Raw genomic sequence first — 26,118 nt, 5'->3', positions numbered from 1 at the left:
AGCAATTGTAGGTGAAATTGGTTTGTCAATTTTGATATTTTCGACGATTTGGTTAGAGAATATGCTTTTGCTTCTACTTTGAGGGGTGCCTGTAGCCAACGTCCATACCATGTTGAATACACCGGTTCTCGTCCGATCACCGAAGTTAAGCAACATCGGGCGCGTTCAGTACTTGGATGGGTGACCGCCTGGGAACACCGCGTGCCGTTGGCCTTTTGCAGTTTTTGCAAAAAAATATTTTTACTAGTGTACGTATCGCGTCTGCTTTTGAAGAAAAACAATTGTAGGTTAAAATAGTTTGTCATTTTTGATATTTTCGACGATTTGGTTAGAGAATATGCAATTGTTTTTACTTTTAGAAATACTAGGAGCCAACGTCCATACCATGTTGAATACACCGGTTCTCGTCCGATCACCGAAGTTAAGCAACATCGGGCGCGTTCAGTACTTGGATGGGTGACCGCCTGGGAACACCGCGTGCCGTTGGCCTTTTGCAGTTTTTGCAAAAAAATATTTTTACTAGTGTACGTATCGCGTCTGCTTTTGAAGAAAAGCAATTGTAGGTTAAAATAGTTTGTCATTTTTGATATTTTCGACGATTTGTTTAGAGAATATGCAATTGTTTTTACTTTTAGAAATAATAGGAGCCAACGTCCATACCATGTTGAATACACCGGTTCTCGTCCGATCACCGAAGTTAAGCAACATCGGGCGCGTTCAGTACTTGGATGGGTGACCGCCTGGGAACACCGCGTGCCGTTGGCCTTTTGCAGTTTTTGCAAAAAAATATTTTTACTAGTGTACGTATCGCGTCTGCTTTTGAAGAAAAACAATTGTAGGTTAAAATAGTTTGTCATTTTTGATATTTTCGACGATTTGGTTAGAGAATATGCAATTGTTTTTACTTTTAGAAATACTAGGAGCCAACGTCCATACCATGTTGAATACACCGGTTCTCGTCCGATCACCGAAGTTAAGCAACATCGGGCGCGTTCAGTACTTGGATGGGTGACCGCCTGGGAACACCGCGTGCCGTTGGCCTTTTGCAGTTTTTGCAAAAAAATATTTTTACTACAGTGTACGTATCGCGTCAGCATTTGAACAGAAGCAATTGTAGGTGAAATTGGTTTGTCAATTTTGATATTTTCGACGATTTGGTTAGAGAATATGCTTTTGCTTCTACTTTGAGGGGTGCCTGTAGCCAACGTCCATACCATGTTGAATACACCGGTTCTCGTCCGATCACCGAAGTTAAGCAACATCGGGCGCGTTCAGTACTTGGATGGGTGACCGCCTGGGAACACCGCGTGCCGTTGGCCTTTTGCAGTTTTTGCAAAAAAATATTTTTACTAGTGTACGTATCGCGTCTGCTTTTGAAGAAAAACAATTGTAGGTTAAAATAGTTTGTCATTTTTGATATTTTCGACGATTTGTTTAGAGAATATGCAATTGTTTTTACTTTTAGAAATAATAGGAGCCAACGTCCATACCATGTTGAATACACCGGTTCTCGTCCGATCACCGAAGTTAAGCAACATCGGGCGCGTTCAGTACTTGGATGGGTGACCGCCTGGGAACACCGCGTGCCGTTGGCCTTTTGCAGTTTTTGCAAAAAAAATATTTTTACTAGTGTACGTATCGCGTCTTCTTTCGAGAAAAAGCAATTATAGGTGAAATTAGTTTGTCCTTTTTGATATTTTCGACGATTTGTTTAGAGAATATGCAATTGTTTTTACTTTTAGAAATACTAGGAGCCAACGTCCATACCATGTTGAATACACCGGTTCTCGTCCGATCACCGAAGTTAAGCAACATCGGGCGCGTTCAGTACTTGGATGGGTGACCGCCTGGGAACACCGCGTGCCGTTGGCCTTTTGCAGTTTTTGCAAAAAAATATTTTTACTAGTGTACGTATCGCGTCTGCTTTTGAAGAAAAACAATTGTAGGTTAAAATAGTTTGTCATTTTTGATATTTTCGACGATTTGTTTAGAGAATATGCAATTGTTTTTACTTTTAGAAATAATAGGAGCCAACGTCCATACCATGTTGAATACACCGGTTCTCGTCCGATCACCGAAGTTAAGCAACATCGGGCGCGTTCAGTACTTGGATGGGTGACCGCCTGGGAACACCGCGTGCCGTTGGCCTTTTGCAGTTTTTGCAAAAAAAATATTTTTACTAGTGTACGTATCGCGTCTTCTTTCGAGAAAAAGCAATTATAGGTGAAATTAGTTTGTCATTTTTGATATTTTCGACGATTTGTTTAGAGAATATGCAATTGTTTTTACTTTTAGAAATACTAGGAGCCAACGTCCATACCATGTTGAATACACCGGTTCTCGTCCGATCACCGAAGTTAAGCAACATCGGGCGCGTTCAGTACTTGGATGGGTGACCGCCTGGGAACACCGCGTGCCGTTGGCCTTTTGCAGTTTTTGCAAAAAAAATATTTTTACTAGTGTACGTATCGCGTCTGCTTTTGAAGAAAAACAATTGTAGGTTAAAATAGTTTGTCATTTATGATATTTTCGACGATTTGGTTAGAGAATATGCAATTGTTTTTACTTTGAGGAGTGCCTGTAGCCAACGTCCATACCATGTTGAATACACCGGTTCTCGTCCGATCACCGAAGTTAAGCAACATCGGGCGCGTTCAGTACTTGGATGGGTGACCGCCTGGGAACACCGCGTGCCGTTGGCCTTTTGCAGTTTTTGCAAAAAAATATTTTTACTGCAGTGTACGTATCGCGTCTTCTTTCGAGAAAAAGCAATTATAGGTGAAATTAGTTTGTCATTTTTGATATTTTCGACGATTTGGTTAGAGAATATGCAATTGTTTTTACTTTTAGAAATACTAGGAGCCAACGTCCATACCATGTTGAATACACCGGTTCTCGTCCGATCACCGAAGTTAAGCAACATCGGGCGCGTTCAGTACTTGGATGGGTGACCGCCTGGGAACACCGCGTGCCGTTGGCCTTTTGCAGTTTTTGCAAAAAAATATTTTTACTAGTGTACGTATCGCGTCTGCTTTTGAAGAAAAACAATTGTAGGTTAAAATAGTTTGTCATTTTTGATATTTTCGACGATTTGGTTAGAGAATATGCAATTGTTTTTACTTTTAGAAATACTAGGAGCCAACGTCCATACCATGTTGAATACACCGGTTCTCGTCCGATCACCGAAGTTAAGCAACATCGGGCGCGTTCAGTACTTGGATGGGTGACCGCCTGGGAACACCGCGTGCCGTTGGCCTTTTGCAGTTTTTGCAAAAAAATATTTTTACTAGTGTACGTATCGCGTCTGCTTTTGAAGAAAAGCAATTGTAGGTTAAAATAGTTTGTCATTTTTGATATTTTCGACGATTTGTTTAGAGAATATGCAATTGTTTTTACTTTTAGAAATAATAGGAGCCAACGTCCATACCATGTTGAATACACCGGTTCTCGTCCGATCACCGAAGTTAAGCAACATCGGGCGCGTTCAGTACTTGGATGGGTGACCGCCTGGGAACACCGCGTGCCGTTGGCCTTTTGCAGTTTTTGCAAAAAAATATTTTTACTAGTGTACGTATCGCGTCTGCTTTTGAAGAAAAACAATTGTAGGTTAAAATAGTTTGTCATTTTTGATATTTTCGACGATTTGGTTAGAGAATATGCAATTGTTTTTACTTTTAGAAATACTAGGAGCCAACGTCCATACCATGTTGAATACACCGGTTCTCGTCCGATCACCGAAGTTAAGCAACATCGGGCGCGTTCAGTACTTGGATGGGTGACCGCCTGGGAACACCGCGTGCCGTTGGCCTTTTGCAGTTTTTGCAAAAAAATATTTTTACTACAGTGTACGTATCGCGTCAGCATTTGAACAGAAGCAATTGTAGGTGAAATTGGTTTGTCAATTTTGATATTTTCGACGATTTGGTTAGAGAATATGCTTTTGCTTCTACTTTGAGGGGTGCCTGTAGCCAACGTCCATACCATGTTGAATACACCGGTTCTCGTCCGATCACCGAAGTTAAGCAACATCGGGCGCGTTCAGTACTTGGATGGGTGACCGCCTGGGAACACCGCGTGCCGTTGGCCTTTTGCAGTTTTTGCAAAAAAATATTTTTACTAGTGTACGTATCGCGTCTGCTTTTGAAGAAAAACAATTGTAGGTTAAAATAGTTTGTCATTTTTGATATTTTCGACGATTTGTTTAGAGAATATGCAATTGTTTTTACTTTTAGAAATAATAGGAGCCAACGTCCATACCATGTTGAATACACCGGTTCTCGTCCGATCACCGAAGTTAAGCAACATCGGGCGCGTTCAGTACTTGGATGGGTGACCGCCTGGGAACACCGCGTGCCGTTGGCCTTTTGCAGTTTTTGCAAAAAAAATATTTTTACTAGTGTACGTATCGCGTCTTCTTTCGAGAAAAAGCAATTATAGGTGAAATTAGTTTGTCATTTTTGATATTTTCGACGATTTGTTTAGAGAATATGCAATTGTTTTTACTTTTAGAAATACTAGGAGCCAACGTCCATACCATGTTGAATACACCGGTTCTCGTCCGATCACCGAAGTTAAGCAACATCGGGCGCGTTCAGTACTTGGATGGGTGACCGCCTGGGAACACCGCGTGCCGTTGGCCTTTTGCAGTTTTTGCAAAAAAATATTTTTACTAGTGTACGTATCGCGTCTGCTTTTGAAGAAAAACAATTGTAGGTTAAAATAGTTTGTCATTTTTGATATTTTCGACGATTTGTTTAGAGAATATGCAATTGTTTTTACTTTTAGAAATAATAGGAGCCAACGTCCATACCATGTTGAATACACCGGTTCTCGTCCGATCACCGAAGTTAAGCAACATCGGGCGCGTTCAGTACTTGGATGGGTGACCGCCTGGGAACACCGCGTGCCGTTGGCCTTTTGCAGTTTTTGCAAAAAAAATATTTTTACTAGTGTACGTATCGCGTCTTCTTTCGAGAAAAAGCAATTATAGGTGAAATTAGTTTGTCATTTTTGATATTTTCGACGATTTGTTTAGAGAATATGCAATTGTTTTTACTTTTAGAAATACTAGGAGCCAACGTCCATACCATGTTGAATACACCGGTTCTCGTCCGATCACCGAAGTTAAGCAACATCGGGCGCGTTCAGTACTTGGATGGGTGACCGCCTGGGAACACCGCGTGCCGTTGGCCTTTTGCAGTTTTTGCAAAAAAAATATTTTTACTAGTGTACGTATCGCGTCTGCTTTTGAAGAAAAACAATTGTAGGTTAAAATAGTTTGTCATTTATGATATTTTCGACGATTTGGTTAGAGAATATGCAATTGTTTTTACTTTGAGGAGTGCCTGTAGCCAACGTCCATACCATGTTGAATACACCGGTTCTCGTCCGATCACCGAAGTTAAGCAACATCGGGCGCGTTCAGTACTTGGATGGGTGACCGCCTGGGAACACCGCGTGCCGTTGGCCTTTTGCAGTTTTTGCAAAAAAATATTTTTACTGCAGTGTACGTATCGCGTCTTCTTTCGAGAAAAAGCAATTATAGGTGAAATTAGTTTGTCATTTTTGATATTTTCGACGATTTGGTTAGAGAATATGCAATTGTTTTTACTTTTAGAAATACTAGGAGCCAACGTCCATACCATGTTGAATACACCGGTTCTCGTCCGATCACCGAAGTTAAGCAACATCGGGCGCGTTCAGTACTTGGATGGGTGACCGCCTGGGAACACCGCGTGCCGTTGGCCTTTTGCAGTTTTTGCAAAAAAATATTTTTACTAGTGTACGTATCGCGTCTGCTTTTGAAGAAAAACAATTGTAGGTTAAAATAGTTTGTCATTTTTGATATTTTCGACGATTTGGTTAGAGAATATGCAATTGTTTTTACTTTTAGAAATACTAGGAGCCAACGTCCATACCATGTTGAATACACCGGTTCTCGTCCGATCACCGAAGTTAAGCAACATCGGGCGCGTTCAGTACTTGGATGGGTGACCGCCTGGGAACACCGCGTGCCGTTGGCCTTTTGCAGTTTTTGCAAAAAAATATTTTTACTAGTGTACGTATCGCGTCTGCTTTTGAAGAAAAACAATTGTAGGTTAAAATAGTTTGTCATTTTTGATATTTTCGACGATTTGGTTAGAGAATATGCAATTGTTTTTACTTTTAGAAATACTAGGAGCCAACGTCCATACCATGTTGAATACACCGGTTCTCGTCCGATCACCGAAGTTAAGCAACATCGGGCGCGTTCAGTACTTGGATGGGTGACCGCCTGGGAACACCGCGTGCCGTTGGCCTTTTGCAGTTTTTGCAAAAAAATATTTTTACTAGTGTACGTATCGCGTCTGCTTTTGAAGAAAAACAATTGTAGGTTAAAATAGTTTGTCATTTTTGATATTTTCGACGATTTGGTTAGAGAATATGCAATTGTTTTTACTTTTAGAAATACTAGGAGCCAACGTCCATACCATGTTGAATACACCGGTTCTCGTCCGATCACCGAAGTTAAGCAACATCGGGCGCGTTCAGTACTTGGATGGGTGACCGCCTGGGAACACCGCGTGCCGTTGGCCTTTTGCAGTTTTTGCAAAAAAATATTTTTACTAGTGTACGTATCGCGTCTGCTTTTGAAGAAAAGCAATTGTAGGTTAAAATAGTTTGTCATTTTTGATATTTTCGACGATTTGTTTAGAGAATATGCAATTGTTTTTACTTTTAGAAATAATAGGAGCCAACGTCCATACCATGTTGAATACACCGGTTCTCGTCCGATCACCGAAGTTAAGCAACATCGGGCGCGTTCAGTACTTGGATGGGTGACCGCCTGGGAACACCGCGTGCCGTTGGCCTTTTGCAGTTTTTGCAAAAAAATATTTTTACTAGTGTACGTATCGCGTCTGCTTTTGAAGAAAAACAATTGTAGGTTAAAATAGTTTGTCATTTTTGATATTTTCGACGATTTGGTTAGAGAATATGCAATTGTTTTTACTTTTAGAAATACTAGGAGCCAACGTCCATACCATGTTGAATACACCGGTTCTCGTCCGATCACCGAAGTTAAGCAACATCGGGCGCGTTCAGTACTTGGATGGGTGACCGCCTGGGAACACCGCGTGCCGTTGGCCTTTTGCAGTTTTTGCAAAAAAATATTTTTACTACAGTGTACGTATCGCGTCAGCATTTGAACAGAAGCAATTGTAGGTGAAATTGGTTTGTCAATTTTGATATTTTCGACGATTTGGTTAGAGAATATGCTTTTGCTTCTACTTTGAGGGGTGCCTGTAGCCAACGTCCATACCATGTTGAATACACCGGTTCTCGTCCGATCACCGAAGTTAAGCAACATCGGGCGCGTTCAGTACTTGGATGGGTGACCGCCTGGGAACACCGCGTGCCGTTGGCCTTTTGCAGTTTTTGCAAAAAAATATTTTTACTAGTGTACGTATCGCGTCTGCTTTTGAAGAAAAACAATTGTAGGTTAAAATAGTTTGTCATTTATGATATTTTCGACGATTTGGTTAGAGAATATGCAATTGTTTGTACTTTGAGGAGTGCCTGTAGCCAACGTCCATACCATGTTGAATACACCGGTTCTCGTCCGATCACCGAAGTTAAGCAACATCGGGCGCGTTCAGTACTTGGATGGGTGACCGCCTGGGAACACCGCGTGCCGTTGTCCTTTTGCAGTTTTTGCAAAAAAATATTTTTACTAGTGTACGTATCGCGTCTGCTTTTGAAGAAAAACAATTGTAGGTTAAAATAGTTTGTCATTTTTGATATTTTCGACGATTTGGTTAGAGAATATGCAATTGTTTTTACTTTTAGAAATACTAGGAGCCAACGTCCATACCATGTTGAATACACCGGTTCTCGTCCGATCACCGAAGTTAAGCAACATCGGGCGCGTTCAGTACTTGGATGGGTGACCGCCTGGGAACACCGCGTGCCGTTGGCCTTTTGCAGTTTTTGCAAAAAAATATTTTTACTAGTGTACGTATCGCGTCTGCTTTTGAAGAAAAACAATTGTAGGTTAAAATAGTTTGTCATTTTTGATATTTTCGACGATTTGGTTAGAGAATATGCAATTGTTTTTACTTTTAGAAATACTAGGAGCCAACGTCCATACCATGTTGAATACACCGGTTCTCGTCCGATCACCGAAGTTAAGCAACATCGGGCGCGTTCAGTACTTGGATGGGTGACCGCCTGGGAACACCGCGTGCCGTTGGCCTTTTGCAGTTTTTGCAAAAAAATATTTTTACTACAGTGTACGTATCGCGTCAGCATTTGAACAGAAGCAATTGTAGGTGAAATTGGTTTGTCAATTTTGATATTTTCGACGATTTGGTTAGAGAATATGCTTTTGCTTCTACTTTGAGGGGTGCCTGTAGCCAACGTCCATACCATGTTGAATACACCGGTTCTCGTCCGATCACCGAAGTTAAGCAACATCGGGCGCGTTCAGTACTTGGATGGGTGACCGCCTGGGAACACCGCGTGCCGTTGGCCTTTTGCAGTTTTTGCAAAAAAATATTTTTACTAGTGTACGTATCGCGTCTGCTTTTGAAGAAAAGCAATTGTAGGTTAAAATAGTTTGTCATTTTTGATATTTTCGACGATTTGTTTAGAGAATATGCAATTGTTTTTACTTTTAGAAATAATAGGAGCCAACGTCCATACCATGTTGAATACACCGGTTCTCGTCCGATCACCGAAGTTAAGCAACATCGGGCGCGTTCAGTACTTGGATGGGTGACCGCCTGGGAACACCGCGTGCCGTTGGCCTTTTGCAGTTTTTGCAAAAAAATATTTTTACTAGTGTACGTATCGCGTCTGCTTTTGAAGAAAAACAATTGTAGGTTAAAATAGTTTGTCATTTTTGATATTTTCGACGATTTGGTTAGAGAATATGCAATTGTTTTTACTTTTAGAAATACTAGGAGCCAACGTCCATACCATGTTGAATACACCGGTTCTCGTCCGATCACCGAAGTTAAGCAACATCGGGCGCGTTCAGTACTTGGATGGGTGACCGCCTGGGAACACCGCGTGCCGTTGGCCTTTTGCAGTTTTTGCAAAAAAATATTTTTACTACAGTGTACGTATCGCGTCAGCATTTGAACAGAAGCAATTGTAGGTGAAATTGGTTTGTCAATTTTGATATTTTCGACGATTTGGTTAGAGAATATGCTTTTGCTTCTACTTTGAGGGGTGCCTGTAGCCAACGTCCATACCATGTTGAATACACCGGTTCTCGTCCGATCACCGAAGTTAAGCAACATCGGGCGCGTTCAGTACTTGGATGGGTGACCGCCTGGGAACACCGCGTGCCGTTGGCCTTTTGCAGTTTTTGCAAAAAAATATTTTTACTAGTGTACGTATCGCGTCTGCTTTTGAAGAAAAACAATTGTAGGTTAAAATAGTTTGTCATTTATGATATTTTCGACGATTTGGTTAGAGAATATGCAATTGTTTGTACTTTGAGGAGTGCCTGTAGCCAACGTCCATACCATGTTGAATACACCGGTTCTCGTCCGATCACCGAAGTTAAGCAACATCGGGCGCGTTCAGTACTTGGATGGGTGACCGCCTGGGAACACCGCGTGCCGTTGTCCTTTTGCAGTTTTTGCAAAAAAATATTTTTACTAGTGTACGTATCGCGTCTGCTTTTGAAGAAAAACAATTGTAGGTTAAAATAGTTTGTCATTTTTGATATTTTCGACGATTTGGTTAGAGAATATGCAATTGTTTTTACTTTTAGAAATACTAGGAGCCAACGTCCATACCATGTTGAATACACCGGTTCTCGTCCGATCACCGAAGTTAAGCAACATCGGGCGCGTTCAGTACTTGGATGGGTGACCGCCTGGGAACACCGCGTGCCGTTGGCCTTTTGCAGTTTTTGCAAAAAAATATTTTTACTAGTGTACGTATCGCGTCTGCTTTTGAAGAAAAACAATTGTAGGTTAAAATAGTTTGTCATTTTTGATATTTTCGACGATTTGGTTAGAGAATATGCAATTGTTTTTACTTTTAGAAATACTAGGAGCCAACGTCCATACCATGTTGAATACACCGGTTCTCGTCCGATCACCGAAGTTAAGCAACATCGGGCGCGTTCAGTACTTGGATGGGTGACCGCCTGGGAACACCGCGTGCCGTTGGCCTTTTGCAGTTTTTGCAAAAAAATATTTTTACTACAGTGTACGTATCGCGTCAGCATTTGAACAGAAGCAATTGTAGGTGAAATTGGTTTGTCAATTTTGATATTTTCGACGATTTGGTTAGAGAATATGCTTTTGCTTCTACTTTGAGGGGTGCCTGTAGCCAACGTCCATACCATGTTGAATACACCGGTTCTCGTCCGATCACCGAAGTTAAGCAACATCGGGCGCGTTCAGTACTTGGATGGGTGACCGCCTGGGAACACCGCGTGCCGTTGGCCTTTTGCAGTTTTTGCAAAAAAATATTTTTACTAGTGTACGTATCGCGTCTGCTTTTGAAGAAAAACAATTGTAGGTTAAAATAGTTTGTCATTTTTGATATTTTCGACGATTTGTTTAGAGAATATGCAATTGTTTTTACTTTTAGAAATAATAGGAGCCAACGTCCATACCATGTTGAATACACCGGTTCTCGTCCGATCACCGAAGTTAAGCAACATCGGGCGCGTTCAGTACTTGGATGGGTGACCGCCTGGGAACACCGCGTGCCGTTGGCCTTTTGCAGTTTTTGCAAAAAAAATATTTTTACTAGTGTACGTATCGCGTCTTCTTTCGAGAAAAAGCAATTATAGGTGAAATTAGTTTGTCATTTTTGATATTTTCGACGATTTGTTTAGAGAATATGCAATTGTTTTTACTTTTAGAAATACTAGGAGCCAACGTCCATACCATGTTGAATACACCGGTTCTCGTCCGATCACCGAAGTTAAGCAACATCGGGCGCGTTCAGTACTTGGATGGGTGACCGCCTGGGAACACCGCGTGCCGTTGGCCTTTTGCAGTTTTTGCAAAAAAAATATTTTTACTAGTGTACGTATCGCGTCTGCTTTTGAAGAAAAACAATTGTAGGTTAAAATAGTTTGTCATTTATGATATTTTCGACGATTTGGTTAGAGAATATGCAATTGTTTTTACTTTGAGGAGTGCCTGTAGCCAACGTCCATACCATGTTGAATACACCGGTTCTCGTCCGATCACCGAAGTTAAGCAACATCGGGCGCGTTCAGTACTTGGATGGGTGACCGCCTGGGAACACCGCGTGCCGTTGGCCTTTTGCAGTTTTTGCAAAAAAATATTTTTACTGCAGTGTACGTATCGCGTCTTCTTTCGAGAAAAAGCAATTATAGGTGAAATTAGTTTGTCATTTTTGATATTTTCGACGATTTGGTTAGAGAATATGCAATTGTTTTTACTTTTAGAAATACTAGGAGCCAACGTCCATACCATGTTGAATACACCGGTTCTCGTCCGATCACCGAAGTTAAGCAACATCGGGCGCGTTCAGTACTTGGATGGGTGACCGCCTGGGAACACCGCGTGCCGTTGGCCTTTTGCAGTTTTTGCAAAAAAATATTTTTACTGCAGTGTACGTATCGCGTCTTCTTTCGAGAAAAAGCAATTATAGGTGAAATTAGTTTGTCATTTTTGATATTTTCGACGATTTGGTTAGAGAATATGCAATTGTTTTTACTTTTAGAAATACTAGGAGCCAACGTCCATACCATGTTGAATACACCGGTTCTCGTCCGATCACCGAAGTTAAGCAACATCGGGCGCGTTCAGTACTTGGATGGGTGACCGCCTGGGAACACCGCGTGCCGTTGGCCTTTTGCAGTTTTTGCAAAAAAATATTTTTACTAGTGTACGTATCGCGTCTGCTTTTGAAGAAAAACAATTGTAGGTTAAAATAGTTTGTCATTTTTGATATTTTCGACGATTTGTTTAGAGAATATGCAATTGTTTTTACTTTTAGAAATAATAGGAGCCAACGTCCATACCATGTTGAATACACCGGTTCTCGTCCGATCACCGAAGTTAAGCAACATCGGGCGCGTTCAGTACTTGGATGGGTGACCGCCTGGGAACACCGCGTGCCGTTGGCCTTTTGCAGTTTTTGCAAAAAAAATATTTTTACTAGTGTACGTATCGCGTCTTCTTTCGAGAAAAAGCAATTATAGGTGAAATTAGTTTGTCATTTTTGATATTTTCGACGATTTGGTTAGAGAATATGCAATTGTTTTTACTTTTAGAAATACTAGGAGCCAACGTCCATACCATGTTGAATACACCGGTTCTCGTCCGATCACCGAAGTTAAGCAACATCGGGCGCGTTCAGTACTTGGATGGGTGACCGCCTGGGAACACCGCGTGCCGTTGGCCTTTTGCAGTTTTTGCAAAAAAATATTTTTACTAGTGTACGTATCGCGTCTGCTTTTGAAGAAAAACAATTGTAGGTTAAAATAGTTTGTCATTTTTGATATTTTCGACGATTTGGTTAGAGAATATGCAATTGTTTTTACTTTTAGAAATACTAGGAGCCAACGTCCATACCATGTTGAATACACCGGTTCTCGTCCGATCACCGAAGTTAAGCAACATCGGGCGCGTTCAGTACTTGGATGGGTGACCGCCTGGGAACACCGCGTGCCGTTGGCCTTTTGCAGTTTTTGCAAAAAAATATTTTTACTAGTGTACGTATCGCGTCTGCTTTTGAAGAAAAACAATTGTAGGTTAAAATAGTTTGTCATTTTTGATATTTTCGACGATTTGGTTAGAGAATATGCAATTGTTTTTACTTTTAGAAATACTAGGAGCCAACGTCCATACCATGTTGAATACACCGGTTCTCGTCCGATCACCGAAGTTAAGCAACATCGGGCGCGTTCAGTACTTGGATGGGTGACCGCCTGGGAACACCGCGTGCCGTTGGCCTTTTGCAGTTTTTGCAAAAAAGTATTTTTACTAGTGTACGTATCGCGTCTGCTTTTGAAGAAAAACAATTGTAGGTTAAAATAGTTTGTCATTTTTGATATTTTCGACGATTTGGTTAGAGAATATGCAATTGTTTTTACTTTTAGAAATACTAGGAGCCAACGTCCATACCATGTTGAATACACCGGTTCTCGTCCGATCACCGAAGTTAAGCAACATCGGGCGCGTTCAGTATTTGGATGGGTGACCGCCTGGGAACACCGCGTGCCGTTGGCCTTTTGCAGTTTTTGCAAAAAAATATTTTTACTACAGTGTACGTATCGCGTCAGCATTTGAACAGAAGCAATTGTAGGTGAAATTGGTTTGTCAATTTTGATATTTTCGACGATTTGGTTAGAGAATATGCTTTTGCTTCTACTTTGAGGGGTGCCTGTAGCCAACGTCCATACCATGTTGAATACACCGGTTCTCGTCCGATCACCGAAGTTAAGCAACATCGGGCGCGTTCAGTACTTGGATGGGTGACCGCCTGGGAACACCGCGTGCCGTTGGCCTTTTGCAGTTTTTGCAAAAAAATATTTTTACTAGTGTACGTATCGCGTCTGCTTTTGAAGAAAAACAATTGTAGGTTAAAATAGTTTGTCATTTTTGATATTTTCGACGATTTGGTTAGAGAATATGCAATTGTTTTTACTTTTAGAAATACTAGGAGCCAACGTCCATACCATGTTGAATACACCGGTTCTCGTCCGATCACCGAAGTTAAGCAACATCGGGCGCGTTCAGTACTTGGATGGGTGACCGCCTGGGAACACCGCGTGCCGTTGGCCTTTTGCAGTTTTTGCAAAAAAATATTTTTACTACAGTGTACGTATCGCGTCAGCATTTGAACAGAAGCAATTGTAGGTGAAATTGGTTTGTCAATTTTGATATTTTCGACGATTTGGTTAGAGAATATGCTTTTGCTTCTACTTTGAGGGGTGCCTGTAGCCAACGTCCATACCATGTTGAATACACCGGTTCTCGTCCGATCACCGAAGTTAAGCAACATCGGGCGCGTTCAGTACTTGGATGGGTGACCGCCTGGGAACACCGCGTGCCGTTGGCCTTTTGCAGTTTTTGCAAAAAAATATTTTTACTAGTGTACGTATCGCGTCTGCTTTTGAAGAAAAACAATTGTAGGTTAAAATAGTTTGTCATTTTTGATATTTTCGACGATTTGTTTAGAGAATATGCAATTGTTTTTACTTTTAGAAATAATAGGAGCCAACGTCCATACCATGTTGAATACACCGGTTCTCGTCCGATCACCGAAGTTAAGCAACATCGGGCGCGTTCAGTACTTGGATGGGTGACCGCCTGGGAACACCGCGTGCCGTTGGCCTTTTGCAGTTTTTGCAAAAAAATATTTTTACTGCAGTGTACGTATCGCGTCTTCTTTCGAGAAAAAGCAATTATAGGTGAAATTAGTTTGTCATTTTTGATATTTTCGACGATTTGGTTAGAGAATATGCAATTGTTTTTACTTTTAGAAATACTAGGAGCCAACGTCCATACCATGTTGAATACACCGGTTCTCGTCCGATCACCGAAGTTAAGCAACATCGGGCGCGTTCAGTACTTGGATGGGTGACCGCCTGGGAACACCGCGTGCCGTTGGCCTTTTGCAGTTTTTGCAAAAAAATATTTTTACTAGTGTACGTATCGCGTCTGCTTTTGAAGAAAAACAATTGTAGGTTAAAATAGTTTGTCATTTTTGATATTTTCGACGATTTGGTTAGAGAATATGCAATTGTTTTTACTTTTAGAAATACTAGGAGCCAACGTCCATACCATGTTGAATACACCGGTTCTCGTCCGATCACCGAAGTTAAGCAACATCGGGCGCGTTCAGTACTTGGATGGGTGACCGCCTGGGAACACCGCGTGCCGTTGGCCTTTTGCAGTTTTTGCAAAAAAATATTTTTACTAGTGTACGTATCGCGTCTGCTTTTGAAGAAAAACAATTGTAGGTTAAAATAGTTTGTCATTTTTGATATTTTCGACGATTTGGTTAGAGAATATGCAATTGTTTTTACTTTTAGAAATACTAGGAGCCAACGTCCATACCATGTTGAATACACCGGTTCTCGTCCGATCACCGAAGTTAAGCAACATCGGGCGCGTTCAGTACTTGGATGGGTGACCGCCTGGGAACACCGCGTGCCGTTGGCCTTTTGCAGTTTTTGCAAAAAAGTATTTTTACTAGTGTACGTATCGCGTCTGCTTTTGAAGAAAAACAATTGTAGGTTAAAATAGTTTGTCATTTTTGATATTTTCGACGATTTGGTTAGAGAATATGCAATTGTTTTTACTTTTAGAAATACTAGGAGCCAACGTCCATACCATGTTGAATACACCGGTTCTCGTCCGATCACCGAAGTTAAGCAACATCGGGCGCGTTCAGTATTTGGATGGGTGACCGCCTGGGAACACCGCGTGCCGTTGGCCTTTTGCAGTTTTTGCAAAAAAATATTTTTACTACAGTGTACGTATCGCGTCAGCATTTGAACAGAAGCAATTGTAGGTGAAATTGGTTTGTCAATTTTGATATTTTCGACGATTTGGTTAGAGAATATGCTTTTGCTTCTACTTTGAGGGGTGCCTGTAGCCAACGTCCATACCATGTTGAATACACCGGTTCTCGTCCGATCACCGAAGTTAAGCAACATCGGGCGCGTTCAGTACTTGGATGGGTGACCGCCTGGGAACACCGCGTGCCGTTGGCCTTTTGCAGTTTTTGCAAAAAAATATTTTTACTAGTGTACGTATCGCGTCTGCTTTTGAAGAAAAACAATTGTAGGTTAAAATAGTTTGTCATTTTTGATATTTTCGACGATTTGGTTAGAGAATATGCAATTGTTTTTACTTTTAGAAATACTAGGAGCCAACGTCCATACCATGTTGAATACACCGGTTCTCGTCCGATCACCGAAGTTAAGCAACATCGGGCGCGTTCAGTACTTGGATGGGTGACCGCCTGGGAACACCGCGTGCCGTTGGCCTTTTGCAGTTTTTGCAAAAAAATATTTTTACTACAGTGTACGTATCGCGTCAGCATTTGAACAGAAGCAATTGTAGGTGAAATTGGTTTGTCAATTTTGATATTTTCGACGATTTGGTTAGAGAATATGCTTTTGCTTCTACTTTGAGGGGTGCCTGTAGCCAACGTCCATACCATGTTGAATACACCGGTTCTCGTCCGATCACCGAAGTTAAGCAACATCGGGCGCGTTCAGTACTTGGATGGGTGACCGCCTGGGAACACCGCGTGCCGTTGGCCTTTTGCAGTTTTTGCAAAAAAATATTTTTACTAGTGTACGTATCGCGTCTGCTTTTGAAGAAAAACAATTGTAGGTTAAAATAGTTTGTCATTTTTGATATTTTCGACGATTTGTTTAGAGAATATGCAATTGTTTTTACTTTTAGAAATAATAGGAGCCAACGTCCATACCATGTTGAATACACCGGTTCTCGTCCGATCACCGAAGTTAAGCAACATCGGGCGCGTTCAGTACTTGGATGGGTGACCGCCTGGGAACACCGCGTGCCGTTGGCCTTTTGCAGTTTTTGCAAAAAAATATTTTTACTGCAGTGTACGTATCGCGTCCTCTTTCGAGAAAAAGCAATTATAGGTGAAATTAGTTTGTCATTTTTGATATTTTCGACGATTTGTTTAGAGAATATGCAATTGTTTTTACTTTTAGAAATACTAGGAGCCAACGTCCATACCATGTTGAATACACCGGTTCTCGTCCGATCACCGAAGTTAAGCAACATCGGGCGCGTTCAGTACTTGGATGGGTGACCGCCTGGGAACACCGCGTGCCGTTGGCCTTTTGCAGTTTTTGCAAAAAAATATTTTTACTAGTGTACGTATCGCGTCTGCTTTTGAAGAAAAACAATTGTAGGTTAAAATAGTTTGTCATTTTTGATATTTTCGACGATTTGGTTAGAGAATATGCAATTGTTTTTACTTTGAGGAGTGCCTGTAGCCAACGTCCATACCATGTTGAATACACCGGTTCTCGTCCGATCACCGAAGTTAAGCAACATCGGGCGCGTTCAGTACTTGGATGGGTGACCGCCTGGGAACACCGCGTGCCGTTGGCCTTTTGCAGTTTTTGCAAAAAAAATATTTTTACTAGTGTACGTATCGCGTCTGCTTTTGAAGAAAAACAATTGTAGGTTAAAATAGTTTGTCATTTTTGATATTTTCGACGATTTGGTTAGAGAATATGCAATTGTTTTTACTTTGAGGAGTGCCTGTAGCCAACGTCCATACCATGTTGAATACACCGGTTCTCGTCCGATCACCGAAGTTAAGCAACATCGGGCGCGTTCAGTACTTGGATGGGTGACCGCCTGGGAACACCGCGTGCCGTTGGCCTTTTGCAGTTTTTGCAAAAACGATGTTGGCTGCATAAAGTTACACAATAGGTGTATTATACGTAATCCACCTTATTCTGTGAAAACCATAAAAACAACCAAATGCACCAATAATTGCAATTGTTAAAATCTAACATATCATAAGAACTCCAAGCATGAGTAATAGGCAATCAGAATTTTTTTTTACAAAAACTGCAAGTATATGCTTTTATTCCCAGACAGACATGTTTATTAACTTTGGTTATTGTTCTAAAACAGGTGTATTCATTATCATACATACCATCGATATTAATGTTGTCTAGGTGTATCAGCAGATAAATAATAAAAAACTGAAAACCCTCGAGTATTTTGTTATTCTTAAATTATGTAAGTTATTAGTATTTTACTAACATTCTCCATCAAAGAATAGGCTGTTTCTTTAAGTACAAAAGTCTTTTTATAATACTATGAGCATTTACAAATCTAAAGCCTACCTACCTATTATTAATCAGCAACTTTTTTCTCAAATGGCTTTTATTTAATTGAGTCGCTACATTGTTAACATGTGTTTAGGGCAGTTATTGTATGGTATATGAATCTTTTAATGTCTTTCTGAATGTATGTATGTAGGCCCCGAAGGTATTAATCTAATTTTAGTTTATTAAACACAGTAACAGAATCAAACTATTTTAAACAATATTGAAGTGCCTTAGTTGAATATGAATAAAATAACTTTAAATTATTATGCAAAAACTAGTACGACAAGTAAGATTTTAAATATTTATAGAATAGATCTCTTCTATAACAACACTCCATTTAGAGTATTATAATCACTAATGAGTTTCTTAGCATGTACTCCTATATACTTTGGATATTTCATTCATCTTTTATATTTCTGTAATAGTAATCTAATCAGTAATTTAGACAAAACATGTCTATTCTAATTGAATTGTCTGCTAGTTGCAACATTGAGATTAACATATAATTCCTGGAATTATAAACATATGCAGATTTCAAATCTGCACACCTACTTTTAAGTTTTAAGTAATGTGTTTTGTTCATTTGTATTCAGCTTATTTTTTGATAAAATATGAACTGCATTTAATTTGAGATGACATTGTTCATAAGATTATTATTTTCCATTTTAGTATTTTATTGAAAATAAGAAAATTAAATAAGTATCATATAGTGATACTTATTCAATTATGAGAGAATTAATAATACATTGTGTTTCAATACAATACACTTAGGAACATAAATATTATGTAAAGTATCATTTTTAAATAGTTGTTATTAATTATTAAAAAGGAAATTAAATTTAAGGTACCTATCTATGTAGTTTTCATTTACTTACCTATAGACTTTATGAAAATCTAAAACTTCTATAATTAAGTATAATTTTTAAATAGAAGGTAGAGAGGGTGCTTTGGGGCAAGATCGCCTTTTTAATTGATTTTGTCACCAGGCAATTCAATAAAAATATAAAACCGTATCTGATTCTACGCCATTACCGATTTACATCTACTCTAACCGAACGATAAACGAGTACAGGGAGTGACTGTTAATTGAGAATTGAGATGCAAGTTCTGTTTGAAATATTTTAAGTAAATAATATGCTACGCTCACCTCTGAGTGCTGGATATTTTAAACTCCGAAGTACATAACTGAGCAAATATTGATATTTCGAATTTCCATATAATTTATTTTTAATTATTACCGCCCGCACCATACACAGCACTTAGCACGTTTAATAAACAATAAAGTTCTTTAAGACGTTGCCACTTGCCGCGAAAATTTACCGTCATTCATTGGTCAAACGACATCGTAATAAATTAGAGAGAGGGAGATAAATATATATAAAAATATATAAATAGGAAAGAGTCAATGTATGTTTTATTTAGAGTGTTGCAAATAAAACTATATTATGCAAATGTAACAAACCATTAATTTGCAACGTACTTTTAGAATTTGGGACCTTGTTAGAATTAATAGAAACGACAAAATCAAAACAATAATATTCTTCATGAAAGTAGGCTTATAAGTCCTGAAAAGACAGAAAGGGTACTGTTGGTTTTTTAGTGGGTATTCCGGTGTACTATTGCGCACTAGGCGTCTTGGGCATCGGCCAGTCTCATATACTCCCCCACTTCATGTTGGGGAAACGTATAATGCGTTTTTCTAGCGACAATAAAAGAAAAAAAAAACGCTTACAAGCGCTTTTGAATTGACATTTTAGAGAATTGTATTAAATACCTTAATCCTAACCACCGGTTCGGATTGTCGATTCTACCACTGAATCGATTTTAATGAAATTTGGTACAACGCAAGTATAAATAAAACTATTTTTTCACCCTTTCCCCATGGAGGTAAAGAGTTGTAATAGATACCTTGCTCCAGGTTGGATATTGACTTTGGGATTCGGAAACTTGGCGTCATAAACTTATTACTACTTCGCGTGTTTATATAATAACTAATGGATCCCGACTTCCAACGGGTAACATTCATACAAATTTATCGCTCTTCTCCTTCCCCCGGAAGTTGATATTTTCAAAAATCCTTTTTTAGTATCTACGTAAGGGAGTAATTATGTTTAATTACAAGTCAATAGGATCTATACTTTTGGAGATCGAGTGGTATATTTTCTTTATACCTTAGAATTGAAAGTCTTTGTTTATTTTTGGAGATGCTTTCCCAAAGGCTATATTTATTATTTCGTTCATTGGTCCGTAGTGCATAATTGTTTTTAACTGATCCCTCGCTACCCCAGGAACGACAATACAATACAAACCCCAGATTGTATTCATAACGTATGTACAGGATCGATAGACAATCGGTAGTCTATCGATAGTTAAGGTGTTAGCGATAGTATCGATAGTTTTGTGCTATCAATAGTCTGTTATTTTTCGATAGTACTTATTACTTTCTCAATATAAGTTATTTAGTAAGCCAAGTAACTAAATTGACTTATATTTGCGCTACTATAAGAATAGACTATAAGAATTAATACATTTAGTACTCTCTCTTCGATTAATGAAAAAAACATTAAAGTATACCCTCAAGTTTAAAAATTGTGTGTCTTCTTGTAGAAGTGTAAAATTTACATAATTACCCTATACGACGGTCGATGTCGAAAGACGCGTTTAAAAAAAATGACAATATACAATGATAAATCAGAGCCTCGATTCAGGAAACATTAACATTCGCTGACAACGACAACGATACTGTGGATATAATCAATAGTACCGTTGTTACCATTAGTACTGCTTACAGAGAGCTAGCGATACTATCGATAGTATTGAGACAGTGTTCGACCAAGACCCAAGGCACATTACAGTAAAGACATTGTAACTTTGTACGTTTTCGCATAACGTTTAAGATCTCGCATACTATCTCGCTAGATGTCGCTAGTAGGTTATTAGATCGCGCTAACGAAGTTCCCTGTCCGTGAACACATAAGGGCGCGAAACGAGGAGCAACGCATACTTACCTGGCGTAGGGGACACCGTGATCATGAAGGCGGTTCCCCCAGAGCGAGGCCTTTCCATTGCACTGCGGACGGGTTGACCTCTGCGATTATCCCTAATGCGGATAACTCGGACGCGTAATTTTTGGTAGTGGGGACTGCGTACGCGCCGTCCCCCTTAATTAAGCTCCAAATAAGGTTATATAAGGTCCTTGAATATGAAATTCACGTGTTGTCGTACTGACCACTGTGATCTAAAATATCTCCTCTTTATATTCCTTCCGTACAAAACGCCGAATTCATATTATGTAAGGACCTAATATATTCCAACTTCCAAGTTAGCTTGTAATGTATATTAATAATTTATTAATTATTATTTTAACCCTTCGTAGTAGTATTCCAATATCATGAAATCTCAATATAGTAGTTCGACAAGGTCCAAATAATTTGCGTAAATCTTAACACTTTTGTACATTTGGTCACTATAATCTAAATATAGTGAAAATATTTTTTCGTTTAATTTCGACATACCTACTATTTTTTTATATGTTTATTATTAATTCTGTTTTAGTAAGTACATATTTACATTACTAAATAAATAAACATTCTCTAGCTTTTGATGGGTTTTAATCCCGACTATTGCGAAACCGCAGTATGAAGCATTTTCTTTTCTTTTTGACATCAAAATGATGAAAGGATTTGCTAGTACGCGTATAATTAATACAGCCAAAACAAAAAATATAAAGAGCCATCGAGAGTTCGCTGAAACGCTTGACATGCGATGTATTGTTCGAAATACCTTTAAATGGTAAAATGTATAAAAATTCAACAATGTAAAGAGAACAATGGAATCAATTATCATTAGGCTATCGAGTTTTACAAGCTGTTTCAAAATCGCTTTTAAATTCTTAAGTCTAATGTGTATAAGGCTAAGTGCACATTGACGTGGTTGCTACTGTTATAGAAATCTACTGACAGTAGTTCTTTATATGGCGTTTTCTTTTCTGGTTTTATAATCACGTGTCTCGATGGTAATCTTTTGGAAAATAAAAATATGAAACTGGGGCGCGAAAATGATAGCTTTATAGGTTTAGATAACTTTCTATGAACTATCTATACTAAGTGCTATATTGTCAACAATTGATCGAAATGTGACTATATATAGTTCTTGTATATATTGTGTATGTAGTTCGTTTGCAAAGATAAGTTATTAATTCAAAAACGCAATGAGACGTTACGTATTCAATTAATAGTATTTTTTATAAAAAATAATATCTTAAAAAAGTTACAAAGAAATAACCTCGAAAAACAGTGTAAAATTAATTTAATTGCAACATGAGAATCTATTGCCATATCTTTGACGTTTCACTTTACATATGTGTATGTGTAGTATGCGTATGTGTAGTAGAGCAGTGAAAACGTCCTGTGTACGTGGCTCGTGTTATAAAATGGGTGAACACGGATGCTGTAGACAGTAGTGTGCAGGCGTCCTCAGCCGTAGAGGAGAGCTACGTACTCATGCAGGTATCGGCGCTACACCGCGAACAATGCTTCGATAAGCGGATAACATGAGTATTGAACGCTGAGTGGTTAATGGGCCGTTCCATTACCGCTACACCCGCCTGCTACGCCGTTTTCCATCTACGAGACTTTGTTTACACCGTGTTCGAATTAATATTAAAAACTGTATTTTAATAATATAGTTATACAAAGATACTTTTCTTTGGAAAAGTTAGGGACTGAGTTATGACGGATATAGTGTTTTTAGCAAGTTTATTATGAAATTAATTACTAATAGAGTAAACACTATTTCGATAGCAATATGTTTAATCAGCACTGTATAATAAAATCAAAACATGTTGTTATCGTGTGTGGTCAGCCCAAGTTTGGCATAAAATGTTACGGAGAATCCCAAATTTTTATGATCAGAAATTTAATTATAAACTTATAAAATACCGAGATAATTATATTCTTTTTAGTTACGAGCATAGGACTAGGTACTGCACGCTATTGACAGTTACACTATATTTTGTAGAGAAAACAAACTTGCTATGATACTTTAGTTTATAAGTTTTAACGTCCTTGTATTTTTGCGCTCATTTTAATTAAAATACTTAGTATGGTTCCGTTACATTAATTATTTCGTGTTCTAATATTAATCTACTTAATTTATATATCATTATTTTATTGTTATAAATATTAAATGTTGGATAACACGGAACGATATCGTTTGAGACACAGTGTAGCGTGTTGCGTGGTGAGGAGTGAGCGAGTGGGTAATGCAAAACCACTCAGGTCGGAGGGCGCCGTTCTCGAGGTTCTATTTTAAACAATGACGCCAAGAAATGCCATAAAACATGCAATAATGGAACCACATTTAGGATTTACGATACTCGATAGCCGATGTAATGGTGAACAACACATTCAGATAATGTACCGCATTGTGATCCTCATCGAGAAATGAAACATATTTATTATAAGAGTAAGCTCTCGGATTGGATCTATTAAGCGTAACCATAGGTACCATTCTTCTTTTAAGTTATTGTCTGCGACGTTTCGACATAGTTGTCGTGGTTAAATTATTAAAATCATAATACATAAATGTATAAAATGAATGAATGAATAATTTAGTGTTCATTACAACAATAAAATTCATTAATTATTCAACATTTTTTGTGTTTGATTGAAATATATAAATATAATATGTAAGATCAAAAATTCCATTTCAATTCAAAAATTATTATTATTAAGTTAAAATAAATATTATAAATGTTAAAATAAATATTATAAATCCTTAAAAGATTTTGAAAGCATAAATCTTTTATTTTCGACCAGACATTTGACCAAGTGTAAAGTTCATCGAGTATAGTGATCAAAGCGATCGCTAATGGGAGCAAACAATCGCCGAGGAGGGTGACAGGAGGTTAGTGGTAGGTGGTAGCACGAGAGAGGGGGCTAATTTGGCGGTTCCTTCCTGCCGCTGTGGCTCAATCTAATCGCGAACTTCCGGCACACTTTAGATCTCTTCAATTAGATGTTCTAAATACTTTCAAGTTTCAACCGAGCTTAATTTAAAATTAGACTTGCTAATTAAAAGTAATCATTTCGATATGTAGTATAATTTCCATTATTGTAAAAATTTACATTACTATAATTTCATTAGAAAATAGTAAATTATTTGCCCCATAAAATAGAGGTTTAGAGATATAATCCTTAAAAAATATATTCATTTAGTTTTCAAAAACACATGAAACCTGTTGTGTTTTAAATAAATTAAAAAATAGTTTATTTTATATTTCAACTCCTGTAATATTTATCTTAGCAAATTGTGCATATAAAAACATTGCTTTATCATTTTCTTTTTCTACTTTCTTTTTATGTTAAGTGACAGATGATACCAAGTCATAAATCGGTGTGTAACTATTCAACCTTTATAATATTTGCCAGTAAGTAAACTTATTTTATGAATGTATAATTACTATCATAATAATAACACAACTGTATAAAAAGTAATAATATATTTAATAGCAATATTTTCAAGATTAAATTTGCTAAGATAAATATTCCAGGCGTCTATATATATATATATATATATATATATAGTAGAAATATTTTTAATTAATGTAAAATACGGTTTCACGTTTCATATTGCAGTAAAACTATTTTAAATGTTTTATTATGTAATCATTAATTGTATCACGTATTTGTCGTAAACTGATCTTATAAAATACAATTGTATTTTAACAAAATAATGAAATGCAATAAGTTATATTTCGCAGAAGTTACCTCTGATGTAGCTGAATCACAGAGTATCACGCGGGAACGTATTCACGATCATGTGGTTCCGTAGCGCGGGTAATGACGCGCCCTTAAACAGATAATTATATCGCGACTCCCGGTTACCTTTGTACCGTTACGAGGGATCATCGTTCACGGCTTCCCGCGACACACATTTAACTATACCTTTAGTACGGTGCTATTAGTCCGCCTTATTACCTTTCACACGACGGAAGTGTATGCCATTTAAAGAGATGATGATTTTTGAAATAGAGATCGAGCATTAATTTTTGAAACACTCAATACATCGTAAGTATGTCTTAATTACCGAACAGATCTATTAAAAAAAAACCTACCGTGGTTATATATAAAAGACCCATTCTTATTTTTTTTTTGATTATTTTTTATTCGGGTTTATCTGACGTGTATTTGTGGTAACCTTTGTAAATTTTCATATCGTCGATGCAGACTTTCCTAGATATGATTATTCCTAATAGGGTTATTGCCTGTGCTATGACCGTAAAAGTTTTAATCATAGTTTTACATTATGTTGCAATGTTTATATCGTAAAGTAATACGAAACGTTGTTCACTTCAGATAAAAGGCAATAGTCAGCATCTGATAGCGGATAGCGAGCTGCGACGATCATTGAGCAGCGAGCGGCGACGTTAAATGAGGCGGAATGAGAATCCGCTCGAGTCAAAGCGCGCGTAGAGAGAAACGTCAAATTCATTTCCGACGATTAGCGAGCGCCGGCGACTCGCACCAGAGGGGTGTGGGGCGGTGGAGCGGGACGCAGGGAAGGATGGGGGCTCGCTAATGGGCTGGCTATTATTTTATTTTCCGGCGTTCAGAAAATTGCCTTAATTCGCGACAAAGAGACATCGGAGTGGCGGAACTGCGTCTTTAGTAACTATATTATATAGATATAGCGGCTTGTATTGTCTCAGCACCTACGTAGTTAGCTAAATAACAATGACATAATAATAGTCCTCGCTGAGCTCTTGCGCCTTACCTGCAGCGTTACTTATAACTTTTATTTTATGCTATTATATTTTACAGAAAGTTTTATATATTTTATATCTTTGTATGTTTGCTACTTTCTTGTATATCATGAGTGGCATATAATAGACGTCATTTTTATCGTAGAAACCTTTTGTCATATTTTATGGTTAATGTAGTTGGATGTTGAATGTTAGGTTAGGTTATTCGGACGTCCAATATTATTTCTTATATTATAATTAAACAATAATATACTATATTTTTAAATACATAAAGTTATATAGATACACTTATGCATATAAGCTGATTATTGAAAATATATAATGACTACCACTGAAATTTATATTATATCTGTAATTCAATATTTAAATAGACCAAGGATATGTAACAATTGTTATATTAAAATATTTTTTAAATAACTGAATGATGTCTCACGGGAGATCTGGCGACTACGCAGGACATATCATAGCACCTCTGTTTTCGCACATACTCGTGCACTCTGTATTCCCTCACTCTCATAATCCGAAGGTA

General features: G+C 38.3%; 64 non-coding genes across 64 annotated transcripts; all 64 read left to right on the top strand.

Annotated features, from left to right (window-relative positions):
- The first annotated feature begins 94 nt into the window (after nucleotides 1-94).
- LOC135194005 (5S ribosomal RNA) lies at nucleotides 95-213 on the top strand. The gene has a single exon (XR_010309556.1). It is a non-coding gene; the product is annotated as a 5S ribosomal RNA (ribosomal RNA).
- A 157-nt stretch (nucleotides 214-370) lies between these two features.
- LOC135194003 (5S ribosomal RNA) lies at nucleotides 371-489 on the top strand. Its single transcript, XR_010309554.1, has one exon. It is a non-coding gene; the product is annotated as a 5S ribosomal RNA (ribosomal RNA).
- A 157-nt stretch (nucleotides 490-646) lies between these two features.
- LOC135194002 (5S ribosomal RNA) lies at nucleotides 647-765 on the top strand. Its single transcript, XR_010309553.1, has one exon. It is a non-coding gene; the product is annotated as a 5S ribosomal RNA (ribosomal RNA).
- A 157-nt stretch (nucleotides 766-922) lies between these two features.
- Nucleotides 923-1,041, top strand: LOC135194001 (5S ribosomal RNA). The gene has a single exon (XR_010309552.1). It is a non-coding gene; the product is annotated as a 5S ribosomal RNA (ribosomal RNA).
- Nucleotides 1,042-1,200: 159 nt separating this feature from the next.
- Nucleotides 1,201-1,319, top strand: LOC135194000 (5S ribosomal RNA). Its single transcript, XR_010309551.1, has one exon. It is a non-coding gene; the product is annotated as a 5S ribosomal RNA (ribosomal RNA).
- A 157-nt stretch (nucleotides 1,320-1,476) lies between these two features.
- LOC135193999 (5S ribosomal RNA) lies at nucleotides 1,477-1,595 on the top strand. Its single transcript, XR_010309550.1, has one exon. It is a non-coding gene; the product is annotated as a 5S ribosomal RNA (ribosomal RNA).
- A 158-nt stretch (nucleotides 1,596-1,753) lies between these two features.
- LOC135193998 (5S ribosomal RNA) lies at nucleotides 1,754-1,872 on the top strand. Its single transcript, XR_010309549.1, has one exon. It is a non-coding gene; the product is annotated as a 5S ribosomal RNA (ribosomal RNA).
- A 157-nt stretch (nucleotides 1,873-2,029) lies between these two features.
- LOC135193997 (5S ribosomal RNA) lies at nucleotides 2,030-2,148 on the top strand. Its single transcript, XR_010309548.1, has one exon. It is a non-coding gene; the product is annotated as a 5S ribosomal RNA (ribosomal RNA).
- A 158-nt stretch (nucleotides 2,149-2,306) lies between these two features.
- LOC135193996 (5S ribosomal RNA) lies at nucleotides 2,307-2,425 on the top strand. The gene has a single exon (XR_010309547.1). It is a non-coding gene; the product is annotated as a 5S ribosomal RNA (ribosomal RNA).
- A 158-nt stretch (nucleotides 2,426-2,583) lies between these two features.
- On the top strand, nucleotides 2,584-2,702 carry LOC135193995 (5S ribosomal RNA). The gene has a single exon (XR_010309546.1). It is a non-coding gene; the product is annotated as a 5S ribosomal RNA (ribosomal RNA).
- A 159-nt stretch (nucleotides 2,703-2,861) lies between these two features.
- On the top strand, nucleotides 2,862-2,980 carry LOC135193994 (5S ribosomal RNA). Its single transcript, XR_010309545.1, has one exon. It is a non-coding gene; the product is annotated as a 5S ribosomal RNA (ribosomal RNA).
- A 157-nt stretch (nucleotides 2,981-3,137) lies between these two features.
- On the top strand, nucleotides 3,138-3,256 carry LOC135193992 (5S ribosomal RNA). The gene has a single exon (XR_010309543.1). It is a non-coding gene; the product is annotated as a 5S ribosomal RNA (ribosomal RNA).
- A 157-nt stretch (nucleotides 3,257-3,413) lies between these two features.
- On the top strand, nucleotides 3,414-3,532 carry LOC135193991 (5S ribosomal RNA). The gene has a single exon (XR_010309542.1). It is a non-coding gene; the product is annotated as a 5S ribosomal RNA (ribosomal RNA).
- Nucleotides 3,533-3,689: 157 nt separating this feature from the next.
- Nucleotides 3,690-3,808, top strand: LOC135193990 (5S ribosomal RNA). Its single transcript, XR_010309541.1, has one exon. It is a non-coding gene; the product is annotated as a 5S ribosomal RNA (ribosomal RNA).
- A 159-nt stretch (nucleotides 3,809-3,967) lies between these two features.
- Nucleotides 3,968-4,086, top strand: LOC135193989 (5S ribosomal RNA). The gene has a single exon (XR_010309540.1). It is a non-coding gene; the product is annotated as a 5S ribosomal RNA (ribosomal RNA).
- Nucleotides 4,087-4,243: 157 nt separating this feature from the next.
- LOC135193988 (5S ribosomal RNA) lies at nucleotides 4,244-4,362 on the top strand. Its single transcript, XR_010309539.1, has one exon. It is a non-coding gene; the product is annotated as a 5S ribosomal RNA (ribosomal RNA).
- A 158-nt stretch (nucleotides 4,363-4,520) lies between these two features.
- LOC135194095 (5S ribosomal RNA) lies at nucleotides 4,521-4,639 on the top strand. Its single transcript, XR_010309645.1, has one exon. It is a non-coding gene; the product is annotated as a 5S ribosomal RNA (ribosomal RNA).
- A 157-nt stretch (nucleotides 4,640-4,796) lies between these two features.
- Nucleotides 4,797-4,915, top strand: LOC135194094 (5S ribosomal RNA). Its single transcript, XR_010309644.1, has one exon. It is a non-coding gene; the product is annotated as a 5S ribosomal RNA (ribosomal RNA).
- Nucleotides 4,916-5,073: 158 nt separating this feature from the next.
- On the top strand, nucleotides 5,074-5,192 carry LOC135194093 (5S ribosomal RNA). The gene has a single exon (XR_010309643.1). It is a non-coding gene; the product is annotated as a 5S ribosomal RNA (ribosomal RNA).
- A 158-nt stretch (nucleotides 5,193-5,350) lies between these two features.
- On the top strand, nucleotides 5,351-5,469 carry LOC135194092 (5S ribosomal RNA). The gene has a single exon (XR_010309642.1). It is a non-coding gene; the product is annotated as a 5S ribosomal RNA (ribosomal RNA).
- Nucleotides 5,470-5,628: 159 nt separating this feature from the next.
- Nucleotides 5,629-5,747, top strand: LOC135194091 (5S ribosomal RNA). The gene has a single exon (XR_010309641.1). It is a non-coding gene; the product is annotated as a 5S ribosomal RNA (ribosomal RNA).
- Nucleotides 5,748-5,904: 157 nt separating this feature from the next.
- On the top strand, nucleotides 5,905-6,023 carry LOC135194089 (5S ribosomal RNA). The gene has a single exon (XR_010309639.1). It is a non-coding gene; the product is annotated as a 5S ribosomal RNA (ribosomal RNA).
- A 157-nt stretch (nucleotides 6,024-6,180) lies between these two features.
- Nucleotides 6,181-6,299, top strand: LOC135194088 (5S ribosomal RNA). Its single transcript, XR_010309638.1, has one exon. It is a non-coding gene; the product is annotated as a 5S ribosomal RNA (ribosomal RNA).
- Nucleotides 6,300-6,456: 157 nt separating this feature from the next.
- Nucleotides 6,457-6,575, top strand: LOC135194087 (5S ribosomal RNA). The gene has a single exon (XR_010309637.1). It is a non-coding gene; the product is annotated as a 5S ribosomal RNA (ribosomal RNA).
- Nucleotides 6,576-6,732: 157 nt separating this feature from the next.
- On the top strand, nucleotides 6,733-6,851 carry LOC135194086 (5S ribosomal RNA). Its single transcript, XR_010309636.1, has one exon. It is a non-coding gene; the product is annotated as a 5S ribosomal RNA (ribosomal RNA).
- Nucleotides 6,852-7,008: 157 nt separating this feature from the next.
- Nucleotides 7,009-7,127, top strand: LOC135194085 (5S ribosomal RNA). Its single transcript, XR_010309635.1, has one exon. It is a non-coding gene; the product is annotated as a 5S ribosomal RNA (ribosomal RNA).
- A 159-nt stretch (nucleotides 7,128-7,286) lies between these two features.
- On the top strand, nucleotides 7,287-7,405 carry LOC135194084 (5S ribosomal RNA). Its single transcript, XR_010309634.1, has one exon. It is a non-coding gene; the product is annotated as a 5S ribosomal RNA (ribosomal RNA).
- Nucleotides 7,406-7,562: 157 nt separating this feature from the next.
- On the top strand, nucleotides 7,563-7,681 carry LOC135194040 (5S ribosomal RNA). The gene has a single exon (XR_010309591.1). It is a non-coding gene; the product is annotated as a 5S ribosomal RNA (ribosomal RNA).
- A 157-nt stretch (nucleotides 7,682-7,838) lies between these two features.
- Nucleotides 7,839-7,957, top strand: LOC135194083 (5S ribosomal RNA). Its single transcript, XR_010309633.1, has one exon. It is a non-coding gene; the product is annotated as a 5S ribosomal RNA (ribosomal RNA).
- A 157-nt stretch (nucleotides 7,958-8,114) lies between these two features.
- LOC135194082 (5S ribosomal RNA) lies at nucleotides 8,115-8,233 on the top strand. Its single transcript, XR_010309632.1, has one exon. It is a non-coding gene; the product is annotated as a 5S ribosomal RNA (ribosomal RNA).
- A 159-nt stretch (nucleotides 8,234-8,392) lies between these two features.
- On the top strand, nucleotides 8,393-8,511 carry LOC135194081 (5S ribosomal RNA). Its single transcript, XR_010309631.1, has one exon. It is a non-coding gene; the product is annotated as a 5S ribosomal RNA (ribosomal RNA).
- A 157-nt stretch (nucleotides 8,512-8,668) lies between these two features.
- Nucleotides 8,669-8,787, top strand: LOC135194080 (5S ribosomal RNA). The gene has a single exon (XR_010309630.1). It is a non-coding gene; the product is annotated as a 5S ribosomal RNA (ribosomal RNA).
- A 157-nt stretch (nucleotides 8,788-8,944) lies between these two features.
- On the top strand, nucleotides 8,945-9,063 carry LOC135194078 (5S ribosomal RNA). Its single transcript, XR_010309628.1, has one exon. It is a non-coding gene; the product is annotated as a 5S ribosomal RNA (ribosomal RNA).
- A 159-nt stretch (nucleotides 9,064-9,222) lies between these two features.
- LOC135194077 (5S ribosomal RNA) lies at nucleotides 9,223-9,341 on the top strand. The gene has a single exon (XR_010309627.1). It is a non-coding gene; the product is annotated as a 5S ribosomal RNA (ribosomal RNA).
- A 157-nt stretch (nucleotides 9,342-9,498) lies between these two features.
- On the top strand, nucleotides 9,499-9,617 carry LOC135194039 (5S ribosomal RNA). Its single transcript, XR_010309590.1, has one exon. It is a non-coding gene; the product is annotated as a 5S ribosomal RNA (ribosomal RNA).
- A 157-nt stretch (nucleotides 9,618-9,774) lies between these two features.
- Nucleotides 9,775-9,893, top strand: LOC135194076 (5S ribosomal RNA). Its single transcript, XR_010309626.1, has one exon. It is a non-coding gene; the product is annotated as a 5S ribosomal RNA (ribosomal RNA).
- A 157-nt stretch (nucleotides 9,894-10,050) lies between these two features.
- On the top strand, nucleotides 10,051-10,169 carry LOC135194075 (5S ribosomal RNA). The gene has a single exon (XR_010309625.1). It is a non-coding gene; the product is annotated as a 5S ribosomal RNA (ribosomal RNA).
- Nucleotides 10,170-10,328: 159 nt separating this feature from the next.
- Nucleotides 10,329-10,447, top strand: LOC135194074 (5S ribosomal RNA). The gene has a single exon (XR_010309624.1). It is a non-coding gene; the product is annotated as a 5S ribosomal RNA (ribosomal RNA).
- A 157-nt stretch (nucleotides 10,448-10,604) lies between these two features.
- On the top strand, nucleotides 10,605-10,723 carry LOC135194073 (5S ribosomal RNA). Its single transcript, XR_010309623.1, has one exon. It is a non-coding gene; the product is annotated as a 5S ribosomal RNA (ribosomal RNA).
- A 158-nt stretch (nucleotides 10,724-10,881) lies between these two features.
- Nucleotides 10,882-11,000, top strand: LOC135194072 (5S ribosomal RNA). The gene has a single exon (XR_010309622.1). It is a non-coding gene; the product is annotated as a 5S ribosomal RNA (ribosomal RNA).
- Nucleotides 11,001-11,158: 158 nt separating this feature from the next.
- On the top strand, nucleotides 11,159-11,277 carry LOC135194071 (5S ribosomal RNA). The gene has a single exon (XR_010309621.1). It is a non-coding gene; the product is annotated as a 5S ribosomal RNA (ribosomal RNA).
- Nucleotides 11,278-11,436: 159 nt separating this feature from the next.
- On the top strand, nucleotides 11,437-11,555 carry LOC135194070 (5S ribosomal RNA). Its single transcript, XR_010309620.1, has one exon. It is a non-coding gene; the product is annotated as a 5S ribosomal RNA (ribosomal RNA).
- Nucleotides 11,556-11,714: 159 nt separating this feature from the next.
- Nucleotides 11,715-11,833, top strand: LOC135194069 (5S ribosomal RNA). The gene has a single exon (XR_010309619.1). It is a non-coding gene; the product is annotated as a 5S ribosomal RNA (ribosomal RNA).
- Nucleotides 11,834-11,990: 157 nt separating this feature from the next.
- On the top strand, nucleotides 11,991-12,109 carry LOC135194067 (5S ribosomal RNA). Its single transcript, XR_010309617.1, has one exon. It is a non-coding gene; the product is annotated as a 5S ribosomal RNA (ribosomal RNA).
- Nucleotides 12,110-12,267: 158 nt separating this feature from the next.
- Nucleotides 12,268-12,386, top strand: LOC135194066 (5S ribosomal RNA). The gene has a single exon (XR_010309616.1). It is a non-coding gene; the product is annotated as a 5S ribosomal RNA (ribosomal RNA).
- Nucleotides 12,387-12,543: 157 nt separating this feature from the next.
- LOC135194065 (5S ribosomal RNA) lies at nucleotides 12,544-12,662 on the top strand. Its single transcript, XR_010309615.1, has one exon. It is a non-coding gene; the product is annotated as a 5S ribosomal RNA (ribosomal RNA).
- A 157-nt stretch (nucleotides 12,663-12,819) lies between these two features.
- LOC135194064 (5S ribosomal RNA) lies at nucleotides 12,820-12,938 on the top strand. Its single transcript, XR_010309614.1, has one exon. It is a non-coding gene; the product is annotated as a 5S ribosomal RNA (ribosomal RNA).
- Nucleotides 12,939-13,095: 157 nt separating this feature from the next.
- Nucleotides 13,096-13,214, top strand: LOC135194042 (5S ribosomal RNA). The gene has a single exon (XR_010309593.1). It is a non-coding gene; the product is annotated as a 5S ribosomal RNA (ribosomal RNA).
- Nucleotides 13,215-13,373: 159 nt separating this feature from the next.
- Nucleotides 13,374-13,492, top strand: LOC135194063 (5S ribosomal RNA). Its single transcript, XR_010309613.1, has one exon. It is a non-coding gene; the product is annotated as a 5S ribosomal RNA (ribosomal RNA).
- A 157-nt stretch (nucleotides 13,493-13,649) lies between these two features.
- LOC135194062 (5S ribosomal RNA) lies at nucleotides 13,650-13,768 on the top strand. The gene has a single exon (XR_010309612.1). It is a non-coding gene; the product is annotated as a 5S ribosomal RNA (ribosomal RNA).
- Nucleotides 13,769-13,927: 159 nt separating this feature from the next.
- Nucleotides 13,928-14,046, top strand: LOC135194061 (5S ribosomal RNA). Its single transcript, XR_010309611.1, has one exon. It is a non-coding gene; the product is annotated as a 5S ribosomal RNA (ribosomal RNA).
- A 157-nt stretch (nucleotides 14,047-14,203) lies between these two features.
- LOC135194060 (5S ribosomal RNA) lies at nucleotides 14,204-14,322 on the top strand. The gene has a single exon (XR_010309610.1). It is a non-coding gene; the product is annotated as a 5S ribosomal RNA (ribosomal RNA).
- Nucleotides 14,323-14,481: 159 nt separating this feature from the next.
- On the top strand, nucleotides 14,482-14,600 carry LOC135194059 (5S ribosomal RNA). The gene has a single exon (XR_010309609.1). It is a non-coding gene; the product is annotated as a 5S ribosomal RNA (ribosomal RNA).
- A 157-nt stretch (nucleotides 14,601-14,757) lies between these two features.
- LOC135194058 (5S ribosomal RNA) lies at nucleotides 14,758-14,876 on the top strand. Its single transcript, XR_010309608.1, has one exon. It is a non-coding gene; the product is annotated as a 5S ribosomal RNA (ribosomal RNA).
- Nucleotides 14,877-15,033: 157 nt separating this feature from the next.
- Nucleotides 15,034-15,152, top strand: LOC135194056 (5S ribosomal RNA). The gene has a single exon (XR_010309606.1). It is a non-coding gene; the product is annotated as a 5S ribosomal RNA (ribosomal RNA).
- A 157-nt stretch (nucleotides 15,153-15,309) lies between these two features.
- Nucleotides 15,310-15,428, top strand: LOC135194041 (5S ribosomal RNA). Its single transcript, XR_010309592.1, has one exon. It is a non-coding gene; the product is annotated as a 5S ribosomal RNA (ribosomal RNA).
- A 159-nt stretch (nucleotides 15,429-15,587) lies between these two features.
- On the top strand, nucleotides 15,588-15,706 carry LOC135194055 (5S ribosomal RNA). The gene has a single exon (XR_010309605.1). It is a non-coding gene; the product is annotated as a 5S ribosomal RNA (ribosomal RNA).
- A 157-nt stretch (nucleotides 15,707-15,863) lies between these two features.
- On the top strand, nucleotides 15,864-15,982 carry LOC135194054 (5S ribosomal RNA). The gene has a single exon (XR_010309604.1). It is a non-coding gene; the product is annotated as a 5S ribosomal RNA (ribosomal RNA).
- Nucleotides 15,983-16,141: 159 nt separating this feature from the next.
- Nucleotides 16,142-16,260, top strand: LOC135194053 (5S ribosomal RNA). Its single transcript, XR_010309603.1, has one exon. It is a non-coding gene; the product is annotated as a 5S ribosomal RNA (ribosomal RNA).
- Nucleotides 16,261-16,417: 157 nt separating this feature from the next.
- LOC135194048 (5S ribosomal RNA) lies at nucleotides 16,418-16,536 on the top strand. Its single transcript, XR_010309598.1, has one exon. It is a non-coding gene; the product is annotated as a 5S ribosomal RNA (ribosomal RNA).
- A 159-nt stretch (nucleotides 16,537-16,695) lies between these two features.
- On the top strand, nucleotides 16,696-16,814 carry LOC135194037 (5S ribosomal RNA). Its single transcript, XR_010309588.1, has one exon. It is a non-coding gene; the product is annotated as a 5S ribosomal RNA (ribosomal RNA).
- Nucleotides 16,815-16,971: 157 nt separating this feature from the next.
- Nucleotides 16,972-17,090, top strand: LOC135194026 (5S ribosomal RNA). Its single transcript, XR_010309577.1, has one exon. It is a non-coding gene; the product is annotated as a 5S ribosomal RNA (ribosomal RNA).
- A 158-nt stretch (nucleotides 17,091-17,248) lies between these two features.
- Nucleotides 17,249-17,367, top strand: LOC135194015 (5S ribosomal RNA). Its single transcript, XR_010309566.1, has one exon. It is a non-coding gene; the product is annotated as a 5S ribosomal RNA (ribosomal RNA).
- A 3,457-nt stretch (nucleotides 17,368-20,824) lies between these two features.
- LOC113403718 (U1 spliceosomal RNA) lies at nucleotides 20,825-20,986 on the top strand. The gene has a single exon (XR_003369326.1). It is a non-coding gene; the product is annotated as a U1 spliceosomal RNA (small nuclear RNA).
- Nucleotides 20,987-26,118: the final 5,132 nt, after the last annotated feature.

Source organism: Vanessa tameamea, chromosome 23, assembly GCF_037043105.1.
Source record: "Vanessa tameamea isolate UH-Manoa-2023 chromosome 23, ilVanTame1 primary haplotype, whole genome shotgun sequence".
NCBI lineage: Eukaryota > Metazoa > Arthropoda > Insecta > Lepidoptera > Nymphalidae > Vanessa > Vanessa tameamea.
The sequence above is the reverse complement of the archived record's forward strand: the minus strand, read 5'-3'. Positions and strand labels throughout refer to the sequence as shown.